This window comes from Bufo bufo, chromosome 1 (assembly GCF_905171765.1).
Source record: "Bufo bufo chromosome 1, aBufBuf1.1, whole genome shotgun sequence".
Taxonomy (NCBI): Eukaryota; Metazoa; Chordata; class Amphibia; order Anura; family Bufonidae; genus Bufo; species Bufo bufo.
Genome location: NC_053389.1, coordinates 294,513,851 through 294,528,203, shown reverse-complemented (window position 1 = coordinate 294,528,203; position 14,353 = coordinate 294,513,851).

Sequence of the window (14,353 nt, the reverse complement as noted above, 5' to 3'; positions counted from 1 at the left end):
AGGGGGTGATGTTATTTACATAGAACTGTATATTGGAGGGGCTGAAGGGAGGGAAGTGATATTATTTACATGGGGCTGTATTTTGGAGGGGGCTGAAGATAGACAGAGGTGTTATTTACATGGGACTGTATATTGAAGGGGACTGGAGAGAAGGTGTGATGTTATTTACAAGGGGCTCAACGGAGGAGGGAAATTGAGTTATTTACATGGGACTGTATATTGGAGGGGCTAAAGGAAGGGAAGTGATGTTATTTACATGGGACTGTATTTTGGAGGGGGCTGTAGATAAAGATGTTATTTTCATGGGACTGTATATTGGAGGGGGCTGAGGGAGGGGGTGATGTTATTTACTCTGTTGGGTCCATTCTAGAAGGGAATTACTATTGGTGGGACTTTGAGGAGCACTATTACTATGGGGGGACTATTTTGATGGTAATAATATTTCTTGAGGATAGTATTTGGGGGTATTGGGGAGCACAGCGAGCAGCAGAATAACACTGTTAGGACTCCAGGTTGGGGGATGATAGAAATGTGAGGAAGATTAGATGTCTGTGTGTCACACTCTGCAGAGACGAGGCGCAGCTGAGAGAAGTGTGCGTACCAAATGGAGAAGATAATGAGAAGATCTACATCAGAGGAGACGTCACCTGGGAGGCCCTGGATGTGAGAGGTATGTGCTACTGTATAGCAAGTACAGTAAAACGCAGTGTGCGGGGGGAGGGTCCACTTAGAGAATTCGGCCATATGCATTGGGGTTTATGCTCCGGATCTTTTGAGACCCTAGCAATGCTCCTGGCCGGTGGGCATTCCAGTAACATCCTGCAATACCAGAGCCAGACAACTCTGGCAGGCTTTTCTCCACCGAAACAGCCTGACGGAACTAATGCCGGCAGTGTGATAAAAACCTAAAATGCAGTCATTTAAAATTGAATTGCCCAAGTCATTGCCATTACTTCTTGTTTTTGGTGGTAACAGGGACACTGAGAACTGTGATGCAGTGTGTGTTCTGACACCTTTCTATAGTAGCCAGCATTAGCCTTTTTAACTGTTTGTGCTAGAGTAATTCTCCTGTAGGACTAGAAAAGATGGGCTAACCTTAAAGAGGACCTTTCACCAGAATAAAACATCTAAACTAACTAAACAGACATGTAGAGCGGCGCCCAGGGATCTCCCTGCACTTACTGTTATACCTGGGCGCCGCTCCGTTCTCCCGTTATAGCCTCAGGTATCTTCATAGTTAGGCTCCACCCAGGGGAACCTGCCGGCGTCTCTTTCTCCTATGCTGTAGCGCTGGTCAATCGCAGCGCTCAGCTCATAGCCTGAGAGTTTTTTTTTTCTCTCAGGCTATGAGCTGAGCGCTGCGATTGGCCAGCGCTACAGCATGGGAGAATGAGACGCCGTCAGGTTCCCCTGGGTGGAGCCTAACTATGAAGATACCGGAGGCTATAACGGGAGAACGGAGCGGCGCCCAGGTATAAAAGTAAGTGCAGGGAGATCCCTGGGCGCCGCTCTACATGTCTGTATAGTTAGTTTAGATGTTTTATTCTGGTGAAAGGTCCTCTTTAAGTTCACATGCCCATGACCTTATCGCTGGTTTACCAGTTGTCCTTTCTTGCACCACTTTTGGTAGGTACAGCCACAAGATGTGCTCTTTTGGAGATGCTCTCACCCAGTCATATAACCATCACAGTTTGCAGAAAGAAGTTGAGAAAAATCCAGCTCCACTTTAAAGGAATTGCGTTTAATCAGCTTGCGGTTAAAAACTCATCCAAGAAATACAAAATTTAGCAGTCTAGTCTTGTCTACATGTTTCGGGCTATCAGAGACATTTCCAGCCCTTCTTCATGACACAGAAAGACATTAAAAGTGAGACCTTTTAAAGGGGAGGGTGCACCTGTGTTCACTAATTGTTTCCACAGGCCTGTAACCGCCCCCAGGAAAAGGTGCCACACTTCCAGTTAACTCTTCTCATGAAAATTAAATGAAAGAAAAAACAAAAATATATAACCATATGTATGCATAGAGAAAATAAGAGTATAATGACTATGAAAAAAACTATGTCATACAAGGGTATACATATATAGAGGATACATGGGGGTATGAGCTGGATATACAGCAATATTCTAGCAAACCATGGTGGAATGTAATGGAAATCAGGTCACCAGAAATGTGTTGTAGCATTCTCAGGAAAGGAAGAAATTCACATGCCAAAATATTATTAGCATGAGAATTATTGCTGCAAAATCAGATCTAGGCGTTTATTGAGCCCCTCAGGTTGGCGTGTATTCAGTGAAAAAATCCAAAAGGATTCCCTGTTTAATAATTTTCTTCTATGGTCTCCTCCACGTTTAGGCAGAAAAACTTTTTCTATGCCCTGTACTATCATATCTGATGTGTCCCCACCATGGCAGACAGCAAAATGCAGACTAGCTGCAGACACATTGCGACTGCCATGGTGGGGCACATCAGAGATGTGTTTGCGTATCCTAGATTTTATTGCATTAATAGTACAACCCACGTATTGCAGTTTGCACTTTGTGCAGGTGATCAAGTAGACAGCGTGGGTTGTATTGCAGTTAAGATACGTTTTCATTGGAAAAACTCTGTTGTTTGCAGTTGAGGAAAAGGTTTTGGATTTCATCATATGTGTGCAGCAAATGCATCTGTGGTGTCCACACCTATAACTCCCCTTGGTCCTAAGCCACACAGGTTGCGACTTTTTGTCTTCTTGGTATAGGCTGGGGCTGACATAGTTTGCAATTGTGGGCGCCCGTCTGGCTGCGCATTTGGCCCTTGTCAAAGTGTCACAGTTTGGCCCTTGTCAAAGTGACCCCGATTCTTACATTTGCCCTTTTCCCCTTCTTCCAACAAATCAACTTCAAGAGCTGTCAATTATTTTAATATTATGGCTGATCAACGTATATGACAGTTGAGGTAAAAGTATCTGAAAACTACTTACCTTCAATTGTTGTCTCATCACAAGCAGGATAAGTGTGTAAAATTAGGGACAACGAGCAGCACTACATGTACATAGACATTCCATTAAAATCTTCCATACAATAACATCCTAGATCAAGGTGCAGAAAAGGTTATTTAGATTATTAATAGAGATGAGTTAATTTCTCAAAAATTTGATTCGGTTCGAATTTATTTGTGGTGAATCGTGTTAAAAAAAACAGCTATTTCCTGGCTGCAGAGAGCCTGTATAGTGGTGGAGAACACTGTGCCTTGCATAAACACACATAGGGAGTCTGCTGTGGTAGTGAAACAAATCACCTGATTCAGCATAGATTTCTACAGAACCTGTTCTATTAAACGCTTATACAAGTAGAGGCCCCCCTGGCAGAGTTGAGAGGGTGTCAACAGTAAGTTTGTGTTGACGTCACTGATTATTTTGCCCTTCCTCTAAACCGTCAGAACGATAACCCCCAAAAAACAGATACTGTCTGTTGGGCATCCACCTTCACTCAGTCAGCATTCGGTCAATAATCCAACAGTATTGCTAAAGCCCAAAAAAAACATGAGTGGATCCAAAACAGAGATGTTGCATGTCTTCTGTGTTTTGTACCTACTCCTGCTTTTGGCTACCAAATCATAAGCCAATTCTGATGCAAAATAGGGACCATGTCATACAGGCCTTACAGCTGCTACATAGACAGGATCCGTTGTGCGTCACATTTTTCCTTCCTTCTGACAGATCAGAAGTAGGATCAAATAAATGATAATGTCAACTATGCCAAAAAGGCAAAATAGTGGCCAGTCATGGAGTGGGGAGGATGGGAACAGCATGAGAAGTCCACAGAGTGGCCCAATGACAGAGTGTTGAGGTGGCAGCAGCATGAGGAGACCAAAAAGTGGCCCAGTGATATAGTGGGGAAGTGGCAGCAGCATGAGGAGACCACAGAGTGGCCCTGTGACATAGCGGGGAGGTGGCAGCAGCATGAGGAGACCACAGAGTGGTCCAGTGACATAGTGGGAAGATGGCAGCAGCAGGAGGAGACCACAGAGTGGCCCAGTGACAGAGTGTTGAGGTAGGGGAGGTAGGGGAGGTGGGTAGGTGGGGGGCAATACCAGTACCAGCTGAAGATGGTTGCTGGCAGTAAGAGCACCTGGCAGCAGGTGTGGCATCAGGCGGGTGGCAGCATCAGAATAGTAGCTGAAGCATGTAGCCAGAAGAAACAGGTCTCTTTTGTCAAAGTGTTGGTGTCTCACCATGGATGATCTAGTCTGATGCATCAGTCATTGGTGTTTGAAAATCTTGGCTGATCCATGCCTGATTCATTTTCACAAAGGCCCCCATTTTGGACCAGTAGCGAGGGTCTAACATGGTGGAGAGCCAGTAGTCATCCCTCTGCTGAATGGTGACAATTCAGCTGTCACCACGCAAGCAAGTGAGCATGAGTCGGGCCATTTGCGCAAGTGACTTGGAGGGACTCCCTGCCTCCATCTCCACTGCATACTGCCACGGTGTGTCTGGGTCCTCTGCCTCGTCTTCCTCATCGCCCTGTAGCTCCTCTGGCTGCTTCTGCTCCTCCTCTCCTGTCACATGTGTAGAAAAACCACCCATTTCTCTATGCATTGCTTGTGCTCAAATGTCCTCCTCCTCTTCCAGTTCAGCCCCCACAGGGCTTATGTGGCCGTAAGATGTAGTCGCCACATCTCTTGTTCCCTGGCCAGGCAGATTTAGTAGCATCTATTCCAGGATATGGATCAGTGGAATGACGTTCTTCATCTCGTAGTCCTAGCGACTGAAAAATAAAGTGGCCTTCTCAAAGGGCCTGAGCAAACGGCAGGTGTCACGCATGAGCTGCCACTCGCTATCATCGAAGTTACACAGGGGAGTACCTCTGTCCACCTGCATCATCAAGAAATAGTTTATGGCCTATCTCTTCTCATATAATCAGTCCAACATATGGAGGGTGGAATTCCAACGGGTGGAAATATCGCATATCAGCCTATGTTGGGGGACGCCATTCTGCCGCTGCAGCTCAAGCAGGGTGTGCTTTGCGGTGTGCGAGTGGCTGAAGTGTATGCAAAGTTTCCTGGCCAATTCCAGGATGTCTTACAGATGGGTTGAAGACTTCAGGAACCGATTTACAACCAGATTGAACAAGTGCGCCATGCAGGGCGCATGGCTCAGCCGTCCTTGATGCAGCCGACACCATATTCTTCACCTGGCTCCCAAGTGCGATCGGCTACATCATCATCATCCACTACTGTCTGCACGTTATTGATGTCTCCCTCATTGGTCTCAGGGTCAGGAGCCTGACCTCTCGCAACACCTGCTCCCACGCGACTCTCATCATCACTACTTGCTCACCTACCGGAGTCTGCTCCAGATCTTGGCTGGGCAGTAGCTGCTGACTGTCCTCTAGTAGCTTGTCCTTGCTGAAATGTGGAGCCGATCCTAAGGCATATAATGCTTCTCGCACTGAGGGAACAGAAAATGACAGAGGCAGGTTCAGGACAGGTGGGGGCACAGGGCCTGCTCCCAGGCCATGCCAACTAATCATCGTGTCAGAGGACCCCACCGACACTTGGACGGGTGTGTCTGATGTCACTTGCGATGAAGTCGAAGACCTAGTCAAACATTCAAGCACCACTGGGTTGCTGGTCAAGACACAACCGCTAGATAACACTGGGAGCTCAGGCCTCTCTCTGCGACTCCTGCTGTCACCTCCTCTCTTAGGCTACTTTCAGGCAGCAGGGGGAAGACCCCCCCCTCCTGTATTTAACTTATTGGTGGCCAGTGCGGCCCCCCTCCCTCCCCAGTGCGGCCCCCCTCCCTCTATATTCATCGGTGGCCAGTGCGGATATTAAATATGACCAGTGCGGTCTCCCCCTCCCTCCCTCCCCAGTATTAAATATGAGCAGTGCGGTCTCCCCCTCCCTCCCTCCCCAGTATTAAATATGAGCAGTGCGGTCTCCCCCTCCCTCCCTCCCCAGTATTAAATATGAGCAGTGCGGTCTCCCCCTCCCTCCCTCCCCAGTATTAAATATGAGCAGTGCGGCCTCCCCCTCCCTCTATTCATTGGTGGCCAGTGCGGATTCAAAGTATTGTGATCAGTGCGGCCCCCCCCCCCCCATCATTGGTGGCAGCGGAGAGTACCGATCGGAGTCCCAGTTTAAATCGCTGGGGCTCCGATCGGTTACCATGGCAGCCAAGACGCTATTGCAGTCTTGGCTGCCATGGTTACTTAGCAACAAATAAGAATCATTATACTTACCTGAAGAGCTGCGATCTATGTGTCCGGCCGGGAGCTCCTCCTACTGGTAAAGTGACAGGTCTGTACGGCGCATTGCCTATAGACCTGTCACTTACCAGTAGGAGGAGCTCCCTGCCGGACACATAGATCGCAGCTCTTCAGGTAAGTATAATGCTGCTATTTGTTGCTAAGTAACCATGGCAGCCAAGACTGCAATAGCGTCTTGGCTGCCATGGTAACCGATCGGAGCCCCAGCGATTTAAACTGGGACTCCGATCGGTACGCTCCGCTGCCACCAATGATGGGGGGGGGGAAGAGAGGAGAGGCCGCACTAATCACAATACTTTGAATCCGCACTGGCCACCAATGAATAGAGGGAGGGGGAGGCCGCACTGCTCATATTTAATACTGGGGAGGGAGGGAGGGGGAGGCCGCACTGCTCATATTTAATACTGGGGAGGGAGGGGGGGGGAGGCCGCACTGCTCATATTTAATACTGGGGAGGGAGGGAGGGGGAGACCGCACTGCTCATATTTAATACTGGGGAGGGAGGGAGGGAGGGGGAGACCGCACTGCTCATATTTAATACTGGGGAGGGAGGGAGGGGGAGACCGCACTGCTCATATTGAATACTGGGGAGGGAGGGGGAGACCGCACTGGTCATATTTAATATCCGCACTGGCCACCGATGAATATAGAGGGAGGGGGGCCGCACTGGTTACAATTAATACTGGGGAGGGAGGGGGGGGGGCCCGCACTGGCCACCAATAAGTTAAATACAGGAGGGAGGGGGTCTGCCCCCTGCTGCCTGGCAGCACCTGCCAGGCAGCAGGGGGCAGTCATGTACACAGTTCTCAGTATATTCTAACTTGAAGCGTCCCCATCACCATGGGAACGCCTCTGTGTTAGAATATACTGTCGGATTTGAGTTTCACGATGTAACTCAAATCCGATGGTATATTCTAACATAGAGGCGTTCCCATGGTGATGGGGACGCTTCAAGTTAAAATATACCATCGGATTGGAGAAAACTCCGATCTGATGGTATAATCCTGACTTTACATTGAAAGTCAATGGGGGATGGATCCGTTTGAAATTGCACCATATTGTGTCAATGTCAAACGGATCCGTCCCCATTGACTTGCATTGTAAGTCTGGACGGATCCGTTTGGCTCCGCAAGGCCAGGCGGACACGAAAACGCTGCAAGCTGCGTTCGTGTGTCCGCCTGCTGATCGGAGCGGAGGCCAAACGGTGCCAAACTGATGCATTCTGAGCGGATCCGCATCCACTCAGAATGCATTGGGGCAGTACGGATCCGTTCGGGGCCGCTTGTGAGAGCCTTCAAACGGAACTCACAAGCAGAACCCCGAACGCTAGTGTGAAAGTAGCCTTATGCTGCTACTTTTGCCTGCGATAGAAACATTTTGGCCACTGCCTGTTTCCTTTGAAGGGCCTGTCACCTGTCTGTCTGACATACTGTATAATAAAATAATTAAATTCAAAATATAATAATACAACCCAAAAAAGGAAGGTACAATGTAACTTCACCTCAGAACGGCAATTAAGGTGTATTCTTTTTTCTATTAATACACCCCCATAAAAATATAGCAATCACAATTCACCATAGAACGGCTAATAGGACATACGGATATTTCCTTTTAATACACCCCGTAAATGGCTGTAGTACAATGTAACCACCGCAGAATGGCAATTAAGACATATTCTTTTTACTATTAATAAACCCCCCCAAAAAAGTATATCAAAATTTACCGCAGAACGGCTAATAGGATGTATGTATCTTTCCTATTAGTAAATGGCTGTAGTACAATGTAACTTCATCGCTGAACATCAATTATAACATATATTTTTTCCTTTTTTTTAATACACCCCCCCCCCCCCAAAAAAAAGTAAAACAACGTAAAATCAATGCAGAATGGCTAATAGAATGTACGTATATTTCCTATTAATATGTATTACACAGAACTTGCACCCCAATAACAAGCAAGGTTTGCTGGAATTACTGATGTATCATATAGTGCAAACAACCTAAAGCAGCAGTATAACTGCAATTTGGGTCACCAATTAGTGCAGCAAGGAGTAATAGAATCGCTCCTATTAACCAGGCTGTACACTCTCCTATTGCACCCGGTTCTCCTTTTATAGTGTGGATAATGCCTCCCTATCCTTTCCTTACACCTTGAATAATCTTTCTCTGAACTTTTTAATCTATTTTTTGGCACAGTGAAGTCTTTCCTAGCACTGTCCCTAGCCCCTGCTGATGTCTCTCCCTGCACTAAGTACACTGGAAAATGGCTGAATCCAAGATGGCTGAGGCTATTTATAGGGATGGGACATCACAGGGGCTGGCTAGCTGCTGATTGGCTGCATGCATGGCATTGTGGGTGATCCCTCGTTCCCAGAGTTCTTTGCTCCATGTCCTAAGACGTTTCGCAGCCATTTTAGGAAAAAATTTGATTCGTTACCATGGAGCGTGAGGAAATTCGGCTTCGGAGCAAATCAAATTTTTCCTGAAATTCGGATCGAATTCCACTTCATCAACTTCGATTCGCTCATCTCTAATTATTAACTAGTGAAAGGTGTATAACACGTAGGACAGGTGTGATAAGAGCATATGTAGGAAAAGCACAACAGGAGGTCAAAGAACAAGGCCAAGCCCTTATAAAATCTTTGGATTCTGACCAACGTCCCAGAATCTTGTCTAATCAGTGTCTACGACTTACAACAGACTGAATATCCCACTGCCATAAACTTGAAGCATTCCGAGATATCTGTGGAAGCAGCTGGCAGAGGGGAGAGCAGACAACAGGTAAGCGGTGAGGGACTAAAGTTGAAAAGGTCAATGCCCTAACAAAGAAAAAAAAAACTGAAATTAATAATTCACGTGCAGGAAATGCATAAAACAAGAAACTCATTCATGTGAAATTATTTATGTGAAGGTTATAAAACTTTTGGCAGAGTTGGGTTGCCATTACGTATCTTGGTTGTTCTTCTCTAACAAGCTTGCATCTCAGAGTATATGACACCTGATATATTAGTCAGGTCTATAGCTGTGAAATATGATGTGATGAAATTGCCCTTTTTTTACCAGAATTACCACAAACAGTGATTGTAATTATTGCAACATTTGACACAAAACCACAGCATTTTGCCACAGTTTAGCGTTAGTCATGGTAATACATCTCAATATACCCTAAAAGACTTATTTTCAGGTCATTAAAGGGGTTGTCTCATAGAACAACAGCCAACCTCTTTCAGCACGGTGTCTCAGTGGTGAGCACTGGTGCCTTGCAGCGCTGGGGTCCTAGGAATCTGACCAAGGACAACATCTGCATGGAGTTTGTAGTACTCCCGTTTTCTCTAGAACTCCAAAAACATACTGATAGGGAACTTAGATTGTGACCCCCATTTGGGGACAGCGAGTGATTATAATGTCTGTAAAGTGCTGAGAAATAGGTCAGCACAAGGGAGTAAAATAAATAAAAAAAATGAATATCATAGTCAACCCCCACTGGTATACAGTATTGCTGGACGAAGACACAATCAGCTAAATGGCAGCTGATATAGGGGAAATGCATAACATGCTGGTGTTCAGTTAATTTGCCCAAGTCCACCAGAAAGGGACCACAGCTTACTAGCAGCTGTGGCTCATAGAAGGAGGTTCCATATTTCTATGTCCATATTTCCTAATAGGGTATTGTTTAAATGGGTTATGTTCACAGGATCACTTCTGTACTCACTACATCAATACTTGTTCTCAAAATATTTGAAACACCCCCCAATTTGCTAATTTTTTTGGCTCATGCAGACTTGAATGCTGCCGAACAAATCTGTGTTTGTTAGCAGCACATTTCTGTCTATAAACAGGGGATATGCTTCCGACAATATGCAAACTGTATGGGAAATGCATAATCGTACAAATGATCATTCGTCCCCCATGCATGTAAAAACACTTTTACAAGCTATATCTCCAGTCTACAACAATCCACAGGATAGGTAATGATTAGGGTTGAGCGAACCTGAACTGTAAAGTTCAGGTTTGTACCGAACTTTCAGTAAAAGTTTGGGTTCGAGTTCGGTGTTCAGCGATTTAATGGCGCTTTTTGAAAGGCTGCAGGGCAGCCAATCAACAAGCGTTTAACTTGTGTGCCCTTAGAAGCCATCACAGCCATGCCTACTAATGGCATGGCTGTGATTGGCCAGGGCAGGATGTGACCCAGCCTCTATATAATCTGGAGTCACGTAGCACTGCACGTCACTCTGCTGTTACAAGTGTAGGGATAGGATGCTGCTGCTGTAAATGAGAGAATAGGAAAGAATCTATCTGATATCAGAACTTGTTGTTAACTCTGCGATCTACAGCGATTTTTTGTGTGTGGGTGCAATGCAACATTTTTTTACCCTGCCCTGAGCCCAGTGACACAGAAAAATAATTTTTATCCGTCTGTTAGTTAGGTGGGCGTCGGCGGCCATTTTGTGAAAAGTTCAATAATTGCCAGGGACAATAATTGAATCCTGTTCTTTTAGTTCAGTGGGCAATAGCCAACATATACCCATTTTTTAAGTGCACCTGCACTGCATATGTGCCAGGGGAAGGGAAAATAATATAGGTAATCTGTCTGTGAGTTCAGGGACCCAGGGGGTGACATATTCAAATTTTTTTCTGTAAAGTACCCCTGTGTTGCATATGTGAGTGTAATCAATTCAGTAAATCCATCTGTTAGATTCTGGGGGGACAAATTATAATTTTTTTGCTAAAAAGTATATTTGCACCCTGCACTGCATTTGTGATAGTGTCTCATATGTGGGTGAAAAAATCATATCTTTTTTTTATAAAGTACTTTTGCGGCCTACACCGCAAATCTGATAGTGAAATATTATCAGTGAATACAACTGGGACATTGTGGGTAAAAAGAATAACTTATTTTTTTTTCTATAAAGTACCTTTGCGGCCTGCGCTGCATTTCTGACAGTCCAATACAACTGTTAAATACTGCTATTATATATTTTTTAAACACCATTTTTGTGCTAGATAGTGCATTTGCGGCCTGCGCTGCATTTCTGACAGTCCAATACAGCCGTTAAATACTGCTGTTATATTTTTGTTTGAAAAAAAACACCCTTTTTGTGCTAGATAGTACATTTGTGGCCTGCGTTGCATTTCTGACAGTCCAATAAAACCAGTCAATACTGATGTTACATTGTTGGTTGACAAATTCACATTTTTTGTAAACGTGAAGTAATTGTATTAAATTCGCCTGTCACATTGTTGTGTGACCTCAAGAAATTTTTCCTCTTTATGACACCGGCACTACCTTACTGTTAGTGAACTTAATCATTGACTATTGGCGGTTACATTGTCGCCTGACATAAACCATCTGTTAGTTTGGTGGGTGAACGCAAAGAATGAGGAGAGCGTCAAGTAAGGGACGTGGCCCAGGTCGTGGTGCTGCTGGTGGAGCTCCTGTTGCAGGGAGAGGACGTGATCGATCTGTGCCAGCTACACGCACAAGTGAAACACCTTCATCAGGTGCGAGTAGGCGACAGAACCTTCAGCATTATTTGGTAGGCCTGAATGCCGCTCTACGAATCGTGAGGCCAGAACAAGTACAGGCGATAGTGGATTGGGTGCCTGACAGTGCCTCCAGTTCCTTCACATTGTCTCCCACCCAGTCCCCTGCTATAAGATCAGAGTTTGCACCTGCAGCCCATGGCCATCAGTCTTTCACCTCACCCCCTTGCAAATCAGCCAAGCAGTCTGAGCCCCAAGTCATGCAGCAGTCTCTTATGCTTTTTGATGACTCTGCTAGCAGGGTTTCCCAGGGCCATCCACATAGCCCTGCCCCAGAAGTGGAAGAGAATGAGTGCACCGATGCCCAACCACTTATGTTTCAGGATGAGTACATGGGAGGACCACCGCAGCACGTCTCGGACGATGACGAAACACAGGTGCCAACTGTTGCTTTCTGCAGTGTGCAGACCGACAAGGAGGGCAGGGGTAAAGACTGGGTGGAAGATGATGTGGAGGACGATGAGGTCCTCGACCCCACATGGAATCAAGGTCATGCGAGTGACCTGCTTAGTTCGGAGAAAGAGGCGGTGGTCGCACAGAGCCACCAGCACAGCAAAAGAGGAAGCAGGGTGCAAAAGCCGAGCGGCTCTCCCCTAGAGAGTATGCCTGCTACTGCCCACCGCAGCAAGGGACAGAGCACACCAAAGCCAGCTCCAAGGAGTTCCCTGGCGTGGCAGTTCTTTAGACAATGTGCTGATGACAAGACACAGGTGGTTTGCACGCTGTGTAATCAGAGCCTGAAGCGAGTCATAAACATTCTAAACCTGAGCACAACCTGCATGACCAGGCATCTAAGTGCAAAGCATAAGCTGCAGTCGAGTAGACACCTCAAAAACCAAGAAAGGTCTCTGGCTCCTCCTGCTTCCTCCTGCTGCAGTCTCGTCCTCTTCATCCCCCTCTGGAGTGACAGTGGCACCTGCCACCCCGCAAACAGAGGATGTGCCAGCAATGCCACCACCTCGGTCCCCAAGCATCTCCACAATGTCCCATGGAAGCGTTCAGCGCTGGAGCGAAAGAGGAAGTACCCCCCTACCCACCAGCGATCCCTGGCCCTGAATGCCAGCAATTCCAAATTCCTGGCCTTTGAAATGCTGTCATTCTGTCTGGTGGACACGAACAGTTCTAAGAATTTGATGGCGGTGGCTGTCCCACAGTACGTTGTGCCCAGCCGCCACTACTTTTTTAGGCGAGCCATCCCTTCCCTGCACAAGTGGGGGATAAATTCAGGTGTGCACTGCGCAACGCCATCTGTGGCAAGGTCCACCTAACTACGGAAACGTGGACCAGTAAGCATGGTCAGGGACGTTATATCTCCCTAACAGCACACTGGGTAAATGCAGTGGCGGCTGGGCCTGAGGCAGATAGCAGTTTGGCGCATGTCCTTCCACCACCGAAGATTGCAGGGCATTTCTCTTTGCCTCCTGTTGATTCCTCCTCCTACTCCGCTTCCTCATTCTCTACTGCCTCCTCATCCGGTCTGCGTAACACCTTCACCACCAACTTCAGCACAGCCAGGGGTAAACGATAGCAGGCAGTTTTAAAACTTATCTGTTTGGGGGACAAACCCCACACTGCGCAGGAGCTTTGGACGGGCATGGAACAACAGACCGATGAGTGGTTGGTGCCAGTGAGCCTCAAGCCCAGCCTAGTGGTGTGCGGTAATGGGTGAAATCTCGTTGCAGCTCTGGGCCTAGCCGGTTTGACGCACATCCCTTGCCTGGCGCATGTGCTGAATTTGGTGATGCAGAGATTCCTTAAAAACTACCCCGATATGTCAGAGCTGCTGCAGAAAGTGCGGGTCGTCTGTGCCGTCCTTTCAAACTGACAATTGAGGCTTGACGCTGAATTTCACATTAACACTCACAGGTAAATTGCTACATTATCCTGTGTGTTACTGCAGTAATCATGTATATATGCTGGTCAACTAAATTGAACAATCCCAAAAAAATTATTCAATTGCAACTGTGTGGAAATGGAATTTACAGAAATGGACGATTGAGGCTTGAAGCTCAATTTTACATTAACACTCACAGGTAGATTGCAGCATTACCCTGTGTATTTCTGCAGTAATTATGTATATATGCTGGTTAATTAAATGTAATAAACTCCCAAAAAATTATTAAATTGCAACTGTGTGGAAATGGAATTCACAGAACAAATTGCTGCCCTACCCTGTGTATTGCTGCAGTAATCACATACAGTATACTGTATATGCTGATTTAATTAAATTGAACAAGTTCTCTAAAAAATCTATAATTTAAACCATGTGGAAACTGAATATATACAAATAGACAATTGAGGCCTGACCCTTAAAGGGGTTTTGTCACTTCAACAAATAGCATTTATTAATACAAGCCACTTACTAATGTATTTGTATTATCCATATTGCTTAATTTGCTGGCTAGATTAATTTTTTCCATCACATGGCTGTGCTTGCATACTTAAAAAAAAAAAAACAATAGCCTATGTAAGCTCCCACAGTTCCAGTCACCAGAGAGGCAGACATTTTTTTCTATAGTGTGCAAGCATGAGCAGCAATGCTGGATTACAGGTTGT